Consider the following 14,470-nt stretch of genomic DNA (forward strand, 5'->3'; position numbering starts at 1 on the left):
TTCTTGAACCCGTAGGGTCCGCACGCTTAACGTTCGATGACAATTTTGTATTATATGAGTTGTGTGATTTGGTGACCGAATGTTGTTCGGAGTCCCGGATGAGATCACAGACATGACGAGGAGTTTCGAAATGGTCGAGAGGTAAAGATTCATATATAGGACGATAGTATTCGGACACTGAAAGTGTTGTGGGGGTACCGGGTACATATCGGGTCACCGAAAGGGGTTCCGGGCATCCCCCCGGCAACTACATCGGCCTAATGGGCTAAGAAGGGGACAGACCAGCCCCTAGGGGGCTGGTGCGCCCTATGTAAGCCAAATAAGGGGGAAGGAAGGAGGGGAAGAAAGAAAGGAAGGGGAGCAATTCGGCCTTCCCCTTCCTTCTCTCCTCCCTCCTCCTTCCTTCCCCCTCTGGATGGATATGGAAGGGGGGAGGCCGAATAGGGAGGCGCCCACATAGGATTCCTCCTACTTGGGGCGCCCCCTTGGCTTCCTCTCCTCCCCTCCAATCTATATATGTGGGGGGCACCGCTAGAACATACATCAACAGTTGTTAGCCGTGTGAGACGCCCCCTCCATAGTTTACCCCTCCGATCATATTCACGTAGTGCTTAGGCGAAGCCCTGCGCGGATCACTTCACCATCACCATCACCATGCCGTCGTGCTGACGGAACTCTCCCTCGACACTTTACTGGATCAAGAATTCGAGGTACGTCATCGAGCTGAACGTGTGCAGAACTCGGAGGTGTCGTACGTTCGGTGCTTGATCGGTCGGAACGAGAAGAAGTTCGACTACATCAACCGCGTTGTTAAGCGCTTCTGCTTTCGGCCTACGAGGGTACGTACGCACACTCTCCCCCTCTCGTTGCTATGCATCTCCTAGATAGATCTTGCGTGAGCGTAGGAATTTTTTTGAAATTGCATGCTACGTTCCCCAACATTTCTTACAATGCGCACTCCACCAAACAGAAGCAAAACCAGTAAATTCTCAAGTGGCGGCTCGTACTTTCTCAAGTTCAAAAAAATCATGGCTAGTAAAAATTTGTTCTACTTCTAGCTCCCAAGCTAGATAAATGGCAGGATTAAATCTACCTTCAAATGGTGATAAAGAGATAACCTGGCCATATGCTTTTGTGTGTTGTCTCACCTCTCGTGGTGGTGAAGATGTGTCCGTCATCGAATAACTTCTATCTTTGGAACCTGTCATAATTAGTAGAAACAAAAAACAAGATTCGAGAATAATGTTCCTATGAACTACTAGGATGTGGTGGTAAAGCACTCACAATAGAGCAAATATCCATATCTTACAAGTTCTTACCATGCAGTAGGTGGTGACAGGTAACCAGCGGTGCCAAATAACTCCAAAGATTGAGTGAGAGTGACTGCCAGGGGAACGTACGTATACACAGAGTAGGAAAATGTGGAGCTTGGAAGGCTTAAATATATGGTAGCAAAAGATTAGAAATAACCAATTCAGAGATGCAATGTTGAATAAATGCTCACCACGGTATTGTGCCGGTCTCAGGCTAGACCGTGCTAGAGACGCGAGCCTAGAACACTAACAAAATCACGGTGTTGCACGTAAACAATGGAGGAGCACACTCTGAATCTCTTTTTGTCTCCTTTTTCACTTTTTTCTCTCACTTTTTTTCTTTTTCTCACTTTTTTTACTTTTTCTGTCTTTTTCTCTCTCTTTCCAAAACAAACTAGATAAGATGCAGATTAGATCAAGCAAAGATTCGAATGACCTCAAGTATTATTATGACAATGAACGATGGGGAGCACGTGGTGGAAACGGATGGATGACGGTGGTCGACACTGGAAGGGATGATGATATAGTGGTGTCGGGACTAATGTCAACAGAACTCAGAACTCTAAAGGAACTAGATACTAAGACCAGCAACTCGACACGATAATGCAACCTATAATTCAACTATGCAAACAATGAAAAGAAAATTGCAAAGGCTAGGACTGGCATGGATAAAGGATGAACAGATCTAACTTTTTATGGATTTTTCTTGGACAGTAGGTAAAAAATAAATCTAATCTAGGGATAACTGAATATTCTCACCGAGCAACCTAAAAACTAATACCACTTGATATAGGCGGGCTGTCCCGATCTTTCGATGATATGGTAACTATCAATTTGCTGGAGACGACTTTGACAATCCGACTATAAACGTTCATGACGTTGCGCCTTAGCAATTGCTAAACCAATCTCCTGAGGTTACTGACGATGCTGGAAGAACGTTCAGCCTGACCACAAAGGTCTATTCATGCATGCAATTGAAGAACAAGCAATAATATGATAAAGCAATTTGAATATTGCAAATATATATGAAGTATTGATAAAAGTGGGGATCCAAAAGCGGTCTTGGTCTGGTCGTTGGACACAAACGAAGTACATGAAGTTGCGTTGGCCAACTTTTAACTAAAAAATCCCAAGGAAAAAGCTACTAGATGGACCTACTTCTATAGGAGCAAGGGGTGATGGCCAAGGAGGTGGGAGGACGTCCCAAGGCAGCCTAAAACTAAACCTAGGTCGTGCAACTTGTAGTTTGACTCAGATTCTGCTGCAATGTCAGATTATTTCCTCAATATCTCAATGCTCCGCGCGAGTTTGAAGGTGAATCCAATTGGGTTGGGAAGTGCACGAAATCTACTTTTCAACAAAAAAAGAATCACCCAATTCGGAGTCCGGATGAAAAAGATATTGACATTTTGAGTCAGGTATGTCTGTGCAGTCTGAATCTGAGTCCAGAACATAAGAGACTTGGACTCTATCTTCTCTCGTGCTAAAAGTGACGTGAGAGGACTTTTTGAATAGCACCCAAACTTCCCTTTTTTCCTTATCTTCATATGTGTATTGTACAAATATCTCATACACCTGCAATTAGACATGACATAAAAGTCTGTGAAGTATTTTTGTCTTGGATAACATAAATAAATTATTGCATAGTTTGCATTAGAAATCACCTCACAAATATGCAAGCATGCAATATTTTTGATCGTATCCAAGGTAGTCATGTCCTCATCATGCAGGCGAGCCAAGTGTCCTCTCCCACGCAAAAGCGAGTCATCAACGAAGTGAGGGCTGCCATAGTCCCCGGCTTATCCTGGCCGAGCTGACAGGCCAACCATTTCATCTCGGATATTGTTCTTGAATGCGGCGATGGTCTCGGCTTCGGAGCAGTCTATGATCTAGTTCTTCTTGGTGAGGAACCTGTTCCAAAACTTTCGGGCTGATTCGCCTGGCTACTGGGTGACACGGCTGAGGTCATCAATGTCCGGGGGTCGGACGTACGTGCCCTGGAAGTTTGCCCAAAAAGCGCCTTCGAGGGCCTCTCAGCTACCAATAGAATGAGGAGGCAAGTTGTTCGGCCAATGCCTGGCCGCCCCCTTTACCTTGAGCGGCAAATAGTTAATGGTGAGGAGATCGTCTCCGTGGGCCATGTGTATATGGAGAAGGAAATCCTCGATCCATACTGCTGGATCGGTGGTGCCGCCGTACGATTCTATATTGATGGGCTTAAACCCTTCAGGGAATTAATGTTCCATTACCCTGTATGTGAAGCAGATCGGGTGGTCTGGACCTTAGAATCGGGTGGTGTCCCGTCGGAGGTCGGGTGAGAGCCGTTTGTAGGCTTGATCTCGGGCGCGGTTGTTCCTGTCCATCCAGGCGTCATAGTCGTGCATCCCAGCGGGCGATCATCCTCTGGATCCGTAGATGGACCAAGGAGGTGCCTTGTTTGCCTCAATGTGACGTCGAATGTCGTGAGGGTCTAAATAATCCACAGGGTCCTTGCCATAACGGCGTGGAGATGGCCGGGTGTTGGGGCTTTTCCGTATTGGCCTGTCCCGACCTCTAGGGGGTCGGTCAGGCTCATCGGTGGCTAACTCCTCATCAAACTCCGGCAGTGACGCCTGCGTAGGTATGATTTTGGTGCGCTACGGCACCTGTCTTCCATATCTTGCTCGACAGAGAGCACTTAGACCCATTTTTCATTTAGTGCATCGGTGTTGGCTTGCAGCAGCTGCTGCTGCTGCTTGCGCTTCATGCTCCGAGCCGTGGCAATGAGGCGCCGACAGAAGCGCTCTTGTTCGAAAGGGTCTTCAGGAACGATGTAGTCCTCGGTGTCGAGGCTCTCGTCTTCCTCAGATTCCAGCATATAGTTTTCACCGGCCCCTTCAAAGATGTCATCGGGGTCTAAGTCCTCAAGAGGTCCTTTAGGTGTGCCATTCCGCACTGGGGAAGCTTGAGGGCCCCCTTAGGGTTATCGACATCACCGGTTGCCACATTGCCGTTGTTGACGATTGCGTTATTGCTGTTAGGTTCCCCATTGTTGCCTCTTCTGCGTCTACGCCGACGTCTTGGAGGGGAATTGGGAGTGTCCAGCATGTAGACATCATAAGTAGATGTAGCAGTCCACCTGCCGGTGTTTACCAGAGGCAAGGTGTTTTCTATTGGGCCGTCGGTATCTTCATCCATGTTTGTGGCCTCGCCGTAGTCTAGCACGTAGGTTAAATCATCGATCGTGGTGACTAGGTGGGTGGTGGGTGGGATGTGATTTTCCCGATCGTCGGCTTTAAGTCTAATTTGATCATAAACCAAAGCCTTGCCATTCGAGATAGACATATGCTGGATATGGTCAGGCATCTCATTGAGGTGGGATAGCTCTTTGGTATTTATTGTTCGGTTGTAAGTGGGGCTGACTCAAAGTATGCCTGACGTGTAACTTGACGTATCTTCGGCGCGAAGGGATCTGGAAGCGATTTCGGATTCTGCGTCGAGGTCAGCTCTAAACCTGACGCGACTTCAAAGGTGGGAACCGGATCTACATCAGGACTGAAGATCAGAAGGGGACCGCCCAGAGTGGTTGCGTTGGGGGTCTCTGGTGACGTTGCGAAGGAGATCGGTTCTGGAGTCAAGCCTCCGGAGCCGGGGAAGTTCTCAATTTGACCCAGGGCCCATCCCAACAGGACGAGTTCACCGCGGGAATCCGCGGTGTACTCGACAAATGGAGTACCCCCCTCGGGGTCAGGTGGTCAAGCTGAAGCCCGTCGTGGTTGAGGATTCCACAAACAAAAGCACTCAAAGGGAATCGAAGTCCGTGGAAGACAAAAGCCTCATGGACAACCAAGTTCCACAGCAACGGGCGCGGGACCCTTTCCCCCATGGCGGGCGCCAACCACAACATCGAAGGTTTTTTGGGCAACCATCCCGGTTCCACCAAATGCTCCAAGTCATCCCTGCTGATCGAGGACCTTTTACAGTCACTGCTCCACTCTGGCGTGGCGCTGGGACGGATCGGTTGTGAATCAGCTGAGCAACCGTCTCGGCAGATCATTGGAGGCGGCGGATGATGTTGACATTGGTTGCCATACGCGCGAGGTGACAGTTGAGGATGGTGTCAATACGGGAAGATGAAGGAGGAAATACCCTTAGGCTTTGTTTGGTAGAAGTGGATTGCAGAGGTTTGGGGAGGGGGGATTTCAGGGGATTGGGTGATTCCCTTCCTTCCACCAAATCCCCTCAAAACCCCTTGAATACCAAAAACCCCTCCATCCACAATCCTCTTTGTTCAAAATTTCTGTTTGGTAGGCAGGGTTTGTCATATTGACATAACATGGTGTAGAACATTTAAAAATTCAATCTTTACAATGTAACTAACTCCCTTTATATCCTTGCGACACAATTGTAAAGGTCACCTAATAAAAATGAGACAAAGTTGCTACAGGGGAATAATTTAGTAACAACTTTTTCCAGCAGAAACATAATTTTGCATGACTTAAAATCAATATCTCATCAACCGATATAGTTACAAGAAATTATATGAAATGACACAGCAGCGATCAGGTATATTTCGAAGTTCCATAACCTCACATCAGACCATGAAAGTGTCACCATCAGCACTGGGTTAGATTGTGTACAGAATCACTAGAATAGGGCCGACTTTCGGAATTTTCAATCGAGTAAATGGTGTTAATGCTCGCAATGAGATCTTGCCCCTGAAAACAAAATTCAGTGTGAAGTTAACCCAACCTGGTCAAATAAAAACTTTCCATCCTAAGTCTGTACATCTCCTGTTATCAGTCTGGTCAAACAAAATTCAACGAAATCGACAAAGCCAGAAGCACAAGGTTCAGAACAAAACAAAAAAATCTCGAGCAGATCGCAGAATTAAAATTCAAACAACTGACAACTTCCAAAGTGAAGCAAAGCACATTTGAAACTAACTAGAATACGGCAGGACTTCTAAAATTCTTAGAATGTGTTAAAAGCTCGGGATGAAATATTTCACTGGAAACAAAATTCAGTAAAAACTTGACAAATCTAATATAATACAACTTTCCATCCATACGGCAATCTGTAGTCGGTACATCTCCAAGTCATGTGAGTACCAATGTTTGTAAAATGTCGATGTACAATCTGAGTGTGGAGAACCAATGTTGCAATAAATTAATCTAGAACCAAAATAACACCCCCAGCCCATGACACTAGGGAACAATAACAACAATCAGTGCCCGTGACACTCGGTTTTGCACAAATCAACTGTCAGTGGATCAAGAAACTGCAAAATTTACATTTACGTTGCTATAACAGCAGAATCATTTTGCAGAGATTAGGAGAACCATCTAGTAACCATCAAACTGCAGCAGAAAATCAGCAAAATGAATCATCAGCCTACTGTCGGTGGATCATCGGTCTAAAATCTTACTGCACATTATTATTACTACTACTATAAGGAGCACAACTGTATGGCAGAGATTAGTAACAACTAACAACTATATATCACAACAAAAATAATTTCAGTACTTTCGAAGTCTCGGTTTACAAGAAGAATCACAAATTCAGTTCTTACAACCAAAGAGCCAAGCGATAACTGGACAACTTCCATCCAGCACTAGTACTTCAATGACTTGCAGATAACTAGAGTTAACAACCACCAAAGTAACTAAACCTAAGAGGACGTGAAGCTGTATTGCTGCTTTCAAAATCTCAGGTTGAAAGAGTAGCACAAACTCAGTGACCACCAATGAGCCAACAAAGCATTGGCAAACCAGGTTAATGATCATCACAACGGCAATGCTCAGTGACAACACGCAATTAAACGGGGCCATTGAACAATCTGGTGGGTACTGCACCTAACTTAGAAGTATACCCTTGTGGGTGGATCAATCACCTATCTAGAATCTGTGTGTATTACTAAAAGGAACAATCGCATGGCAGAGATTATAGTGATAATTACAACACAGCAGAAATAAATCATTATTTTCAAAGTCCCAGTTTACCAAAAAAAGCATCAGAAATTCAGTTCTGGAATCATTCAGCAACTTCCATCCATCACTAAAAGCATCACGAACAGACTGAACCAGACTAAACAGACTCAGGCAGCGGCAATCTAAGACGAAGTGAACTTGGTGACGGCCCTGGTGCCCTCGGAGATGGCGTGAGCTCGCTGGGGAAGACAAGGCGGCAGCCATGGCCGGGCGGATGGAACAAACCTAGACGACCAGGGAAAGAGGGGGAGACGAGACGAGGGCTTACCACCGGGAAGAAGCCCAGTATGGCGGAGTAGGTACGCCGGCGTCGAGGAGTTGGTCGACGGCGCGTTGAAGAGGGGTCGAGCGGCGGCGAGGTGTCGTTTCCTCCCCAAAATCCGCGCGTCCCCCCTCGAGGGCTCTGAAACGCGTGGAAAGAAGAGTATAGGAGGGGGTCGAAGGGGGTTGGGCCGCCGAAACCCCATGTACCAAATAGGCCCACGAGGTTTTGCGGGGTTTCTGGGCCACGCAAGGAAATTCCCTTCAAAAATCCCTCGATCCTCTCCTACCAAACGAGGCCAGGGAGCGTCGTTCCCCTTCCCCTATTTAAGAAGGTGGGCACACGGATTTTGCTCAAGACGGCGCCTGCGCCAGTGGTGGGTGGGCCCATGAGACTTTGGGCCTTCCCGTCCAAAGAAGCAGCGACGCTACCGAGGATGCATGAGAAGGAATCTACTTCATTAAAGATCGAGGTGGCCGGACATGCAAAGGAAGGAGCCCGACAGAAGCCTCGGAGCCCGGATGCCTGCAGCCTCTGCCAAGCTTGGGAGCTACTGATGGGGTCCTGTACCTGGGGTACCTGACGTAAGGGAGCCCGGCCTCAAGATCCACAACACAACATATTCATGGGGATTAAAACCTATACATGTAACGAGGCTTCATCTCAGAGCAACTCACCCGAGCCCCGTGCCGCTCCCCCGCGGGGCGGCCCGGGCGCTAAACCTAGCCGCCGGAGGCCGCACAACCCCCACCAGATCTCCCTCCGCCGCTGCCGGCGAGGGCCGGCGGGTAAAGCCCGCGCGGCGTCGGCGGCGGCGGGCCTTCTCTTCCCTCCCGCCTGGACCTGGAGCTGCGTGGGGCTGCTCCCCTGGGCGAAGGAGGCGCTCGGCGGCGCGGGTGCTGGGCGCGAGCGCGAGCGCGGCTTGGCGGGGTGTCGCGGCCTGGCTAGCCGGAGGCTGGGCAATGCGGGCGCGGACTGGGAGGGCGCTGCCGTGCGGGCGCGCATGGATCTGGCATGCCGCAGTCGCGGCGGCGGGTTTGGCGGGTGGCTGGGCACGGGACGGGCCAGAGCTACGCGGAGGCGCGTGGGCGTCGCGGGAGCGTCAAGCTCCTGGGCGTGGTGAGCAGGGGCTGAGCTCGATCTGGACGGATCTGCTTGTGTGGTGCGCACTTGGCTTCCCCGGTGTAGATCTGTCAGGGTAGCTGGCCGGCGACCTCCTGGGCGCGGCTCGAGGGCGAGATGTATAACAGTGCTTGTGCGCCATGGAATTGGTATGCAGGAAAAGCTGGCTGGGTCACTTGTTTGGGTGGGTGAGGCTGTCGGTGAAAGCCGCACTCCGGTTGTGGCCGGAGCAATCGATGGCGGCGCCTACGGGCGCCGTCCCCTTGTTGGAGGCATCGATGTTGCAGTACTCTCCCTTCCCTTGCCTGACATTCTTCGGGGGAAACCCTAGATCCGGTCTCCCGGGTCAGACGATGACGACGCTTTCGGCTTTGCTTGGTGTCGTGTCTCCTCTTGAGGACATCGTCTTGAAGATAGACCCGGTCAGAGGGACTCAGGGCTTGTGTAGGTGGTTGGCGACGGCTCGTGTAGCATCTCCGTGAGAGCAGCAGAAGCACCCTCCACATGCAATGTGCGTCAGGCGAGTTATGTCAGCCAAGCTCGCGGGATTGAAGTGGCATATGTTTGCTCTATCGGACATAGCGTTTCTCTTTGATGTCGCCGAGTTTTGAGGATATGCTAATGGCAGCCCGGATTGATACAACGATTTGCGGTGTGCACTTTGGTAGCGGCGAAAGCGCTCGAGTGCCGGTCGTGTGTGTTGTGGGGTGTTGGCCTTCTGACATGTTGTATGTGTTGTGGTGCTTTAGGCCTAGTATTGTTAGGCGATGTTTAGGTTTTTGCCCGGTTTTCCTTGATAAACTGAGCAACCTCTTTTCATTTCTTCTTTTTTAGCACTCGCCTTATGCGGTGCATTCCTCCTTGAGGTGTTACTTGTAATGCCTCTTTCTGATCAATGAATTTGGCAGCTCTCCTGCCAACATTCCAAAAAAACCTATACATGTACTTAGTAAACATATTAGTCCTATATAAGTATGACATCAATACGAAAACATGACTAAGGGCATAATTGCACTTTGAACAAGACCATTATCCATAGGGTTACGATCGAGCTAGCAGCGCCCTAATTTATTTGGTGGTCCGAGTCGGCGATTTCCCTCACTCGGATGTCGGATCACACCGCACACCCAGGTAGATGTTGGGGAACGTTGCATGGAAAACAAAAAAATTATCTGCATACACAAGATCTATCCATGGAGATTCATAGCTACGAGAGGGGGGGAGTTTCTTCATACCCTTGAAGATCGCTAAGTGGAAGCGTTTGTCACGCGGTTGATGTAGTCGTACTCTTCACGATCCGATCACGGTCCAACTGATCTAGTGCCGAACGGACGACACCTCCGAGTTTAGCACACATGCGGCTCGATGAGGTCTCCTCCTTATTGATCGAGCAAGCAGGAGAGGAGAATTAGATGGAATCACAACCAACATGACGGCGTGGCGGTGATGGTCGTGTGATGTCTACTATGCAACTTTATTCTTGTAGAATCGTGTTGGGCCTCCAAGCGTGGAGTTTTGTAGGACAGTAGCAATTTTCCCTCAAGTGGATGACCTAAGGTTTATAAATCCGTGGGAGGTGTAGGATGAAGATGGTCTCTCTCAAACAACCCTACAACCAAATACAAGAAATCTCTTGTGTCCCCAACACACCCAATACAATGGCAAATTCTATAGGTGCACTAGTTCAGCGAAGAGATGGTGATAAAAGTGTAATATTGATGGTAGAAATATATTTTTATAATCTGAATAAATAAAAACAGCAAGGTAGCAAATAGTAAACAGGCACAAAAAAGGTATTGCAATGCTTGAAAATGAGGCCTATGGTCCATACTTTCACTAGTACAATCTCAATAGTGCTAATATAATTGGATCATATAACCGTCCCTCAACGTGCAACGAAGAATCACTCCAGAGTTCCTATCTAGCGGAGAACATAAGATGGAATTGTTTGTAGGGTATGAAACCACCTCAAAGCTATTCTTTCTGATCAGTCTAACCAAGATTTCGTACTAAAATAACACCAAAGCAAATTAAGATTCATAATATTGAATCCAACACAAAGAACTTCAAAGAGTGCCCCAAGATTTCTACCGGAGAAACAAAGACAAGAACATGCATCAACCTCTATGCATAGATTACCCCAACGTCACCTCGGGAATCCGCGAGTTGAGTGCCAAAACATATATCAGGTGAATCAATACGATACCCCATTGTCACCACAAGTATTCAATTGCAAGACATATATCAACTATTCTCAAATCCATAAAAGTATTTAATCTGATAACAATGAAATCTCAAAGGGAAAAACTCAATTCATCACAACAAGATAGAGAGGGGAAAACACCATATGACCCGACTATATTAACAAAGCCCACGATACATCAAGATTGTGACATCTCAAGAACACGAGAGAGAGAGAGAGAGAGAGAGATTAAACACATAGCTACTGGTACAAACCCTCAGGCCGAGGGTGGACTACTCCCTCCTCATCGTGGTGGCCGCTGGGATGATGAAGATGGCCACCGGAGATGATTCCCCCTCCGGCAGGGTGCCGGAATGGGGTCTAGATTAGTTTTCGGTGGCTATAGAGCCTTGCGGCGGCGGAACTTCTGGTCTAGGTTAACCCGGAGGGTTTTTGGAATATTTGGGAATTCATAGGGCGAAGAGAGAGTGCGGGAGGCCGCCGAGGTGGGCACAACCCACCTGGGCGCCAGGGCCCCCAGGCGCGTCCTGGTGGATTGTGCCCCCCTCGGGGCACCCCCTAGGTGCTGCTCTGGCCCATCTTGGGTGTTCTGGTCCATAAAAATTCCCCAAAAAGTTTCACGGTGTTTGTACTCCGCTTTATATTAATTTTCTGCAATGTAAAAAACAAGCAAAAAACAACAACTGCATTGGGCACTGGATCAATAGGTTAGTCCCAAAAAATGATATAAAGTTGCTATAAAATGATTGTAAAACATCCAAGAATGATAATATATTAGCATGAATACTTCATAAATTATAGATACGTTGGAGATGTATCAGCATCCCCAAGCTTAATTCCTACTCGTCCTCGAGTAGGTAAATGATAAAAGAAATAATTTATGAAGTGTGAATGCTAGCAAAGTGCACAAGTTTGATCAATGACAATTTCAATCACTTTTCCTAGCATCATAACAACAATTCTTTCTTATAAAACTTCCCATGTTACAGCAGCAACCAATTCACATGTTAAGGTTCGAATAATGAATTCTCTTGAAACTCAACAACCTTTGTTCTCAGTCACCAAGCAATTTTAATTCAACTTATTCAACAGAGTCTAAGTAAGAGCTCCACATACTCAACCATCATATAGTCTTCTATGATTGCTAACACTCACCGCATACACATGAGCAAAACGTTTCAACCGGACACATAGAAAGATAGGGGCTTATAATTTTGCCTCCCAACGTCTTCACCTCAAGGGTGATGTCAACAATAATAACTGGATATATGTGCCTAGATCTTTCCTCACCACATGATGCTTGCCAAAATATAAAAATAAAAAGGAATAGAGAGAAAAACTTTGACTCTTTGCATAAAAGTAAATACTGAAAAGTAAAAGATAGGCCCTTCGCAGAGGGAAGCAGAGGTAGCCATGCGCTTATTTGTTTGTATGCTCAACCCCTTAGTGCAAAAGAACGCCACGTTATATTGTCCCTTATGATAGCAACCTTTATTATGCATTCTATCACTTTAATTCTTTGCCATCACAAGTTCGTACAATGCTCAATTTTCTCTTACACTAAATGATCTAACATTTTTAGAAGCAATTTTTATTGCCTTATTGCACCGATGACAACTTACTTGAAGGATCTTATTCAATCCTTAGGTAGGTATGGTGGACTCTTGAAAATAAGATTTGGGTTTAAGGGTTTTTGGATGCACAAGTAGTATCTCTACTTGGTGCGGAATTTTTGGCTAGTAGAGATGGGGGGCAAGCACCACATGTTGAAGTATCTATGACAATATAACTTCTATGTGAATACGAACAAACATAAACCATCACGTTGTCTTCCTTGTCCAATGTCAACAATTTTTGCATATAATATTTTGATGGGGGCTCATAATCACAAAAGATTTCCAAGATAGTGTATTTGCATGTGAAAGTTCTCTTTCTTATACTAATTATTCGTGAATTGCTTGTATGAACAATATTGTGATTGTCAAGCCTCAAAAAGATTTCACTTTCTACACCCAATGTGAAGCTACCACTAGGCATGATATGATTTCAACTTCATGATATCCAATTCATTCAACAATTTACTCATAGGATATAAGTGAAGCACAAGATTAAATGACAAGCTACTCCAAAAAGATATAAGTGAAGATCATGAGCAATTCCATAGAAAAAAGAGCTTCGTTGACGGGATGTGAATGCCGCATACCTAGCCTCCCTGGCAACTATTTGAGGACTCTATTTTATTCAAAAACATTCAGATCTAAGCATTTTATTAAAACAGTAAGCAAAACAAAATAAAATGACATTCCAAGAATAGCACACATCATGTGAAGAAGCAAAAACTTAGGCTCAACCGATACTAACCGATAATTGTTGAATAGGAAAGGTGGGATGCTTATTGGGGCATCCCCAAGTTTAGATTCTTGAGACTTCTTGAAATATTATCTTGGAATGCCTTGGGCATCCCCAAGCTTGAGCTTTTGTGTCTCCTTAATTCTTCTCATATCACAGTTTTCCTAAATCTCAAAAGTTTTATCCACACAAAACTCAACAAGAACTCGTGAGATAAGTTAGTATAAACCAATGCAAAAACCTTATCATTCTCTACTGTAGCAAATCACTAAAATTATTATTCAACATTGCATACTAAATGCCTCTGCATATTTAATACTCCTATCCTCAAATAGAATCATTAAATAAGCAAACATATGCAAACATAACAGCAAACTGCCAAAACAGTATAGTCTGTAAAGAATGCAAGAGTATCAATACTTCCCTAACTCCAAATGTAATGAAAACAATTATACACTGTAGAAAATTTATCAGAGCTTATTTTGCAAAACGTTTCAACATTTTATCATATTCTGACCTTTCTAGGGAATTTTTGCAACATCAATAAACTTTCTCTTTTGAAACAACAACATGTAGACTTGTAAAATAAGCATGGCAAAGGCTATACTTGATATTTTTATTGAAAAGAAAGATGCAAAATATTATTATAAATAACAGAAAGCAAATCCTAACAAAATAAAATGATGCTCCATGCAAAACACATATCATGTGACAAATGAAAACATAGCTCCAAGTGAGGTTAACGATAATGTTGGAGACGAAAGAGGGGATGCCTTCCGGGGCATCCCCAGGCTTAGTTGCTTGGATCTTCCTTGAATATTACCTTGGGGTTCCTTGGGAATCCTCAATCTTAGGTTCTTGTCACTCCTTATTCTCCTCACATCGAGATCTCACCCAAAACTTGAAAACTTCAATCACACAAAACTTAACGGAACTTTGTGAGATAGGTTAGTATGATAAAGAGCAAACCATTTCACTTTGGTAGTGTCAAAGACAAGATTCATAATTTATTTCACAGAATGCCTACTATAGCATATAATTTCCACAATTTCTATTGAGCAATATAAGCCATAGAAACTAGAAAACAAGCAAACTATGCATTGAAAACAGAATCTGTCAAAAACAGAACAGCCTGTAGTAATCTGTACTCCAACCATACTTCTGCTACTCCAAAAATTCTGAAAAATAGGAAAACCAGGGTAATTTGTCTATTAATCTTCTGCAAAAGGAATCAACATTTTATCACGCTTCT

This window comes from Triticum urartu, chromosome 1A (assembly GCF_056163025.1).
Source record: "Triticum urartu cultivar PI428250 chromosome 1A, HENAU_Tu73, whole genome shotgun sequence".
In the NCBI taxonomy this organism is placed as follows: Eukaryota; Viridiplantae; Streptophyta; class Magnoliopsida; order Poales; family Poaceae; genus Triticum; species Triticum urartu.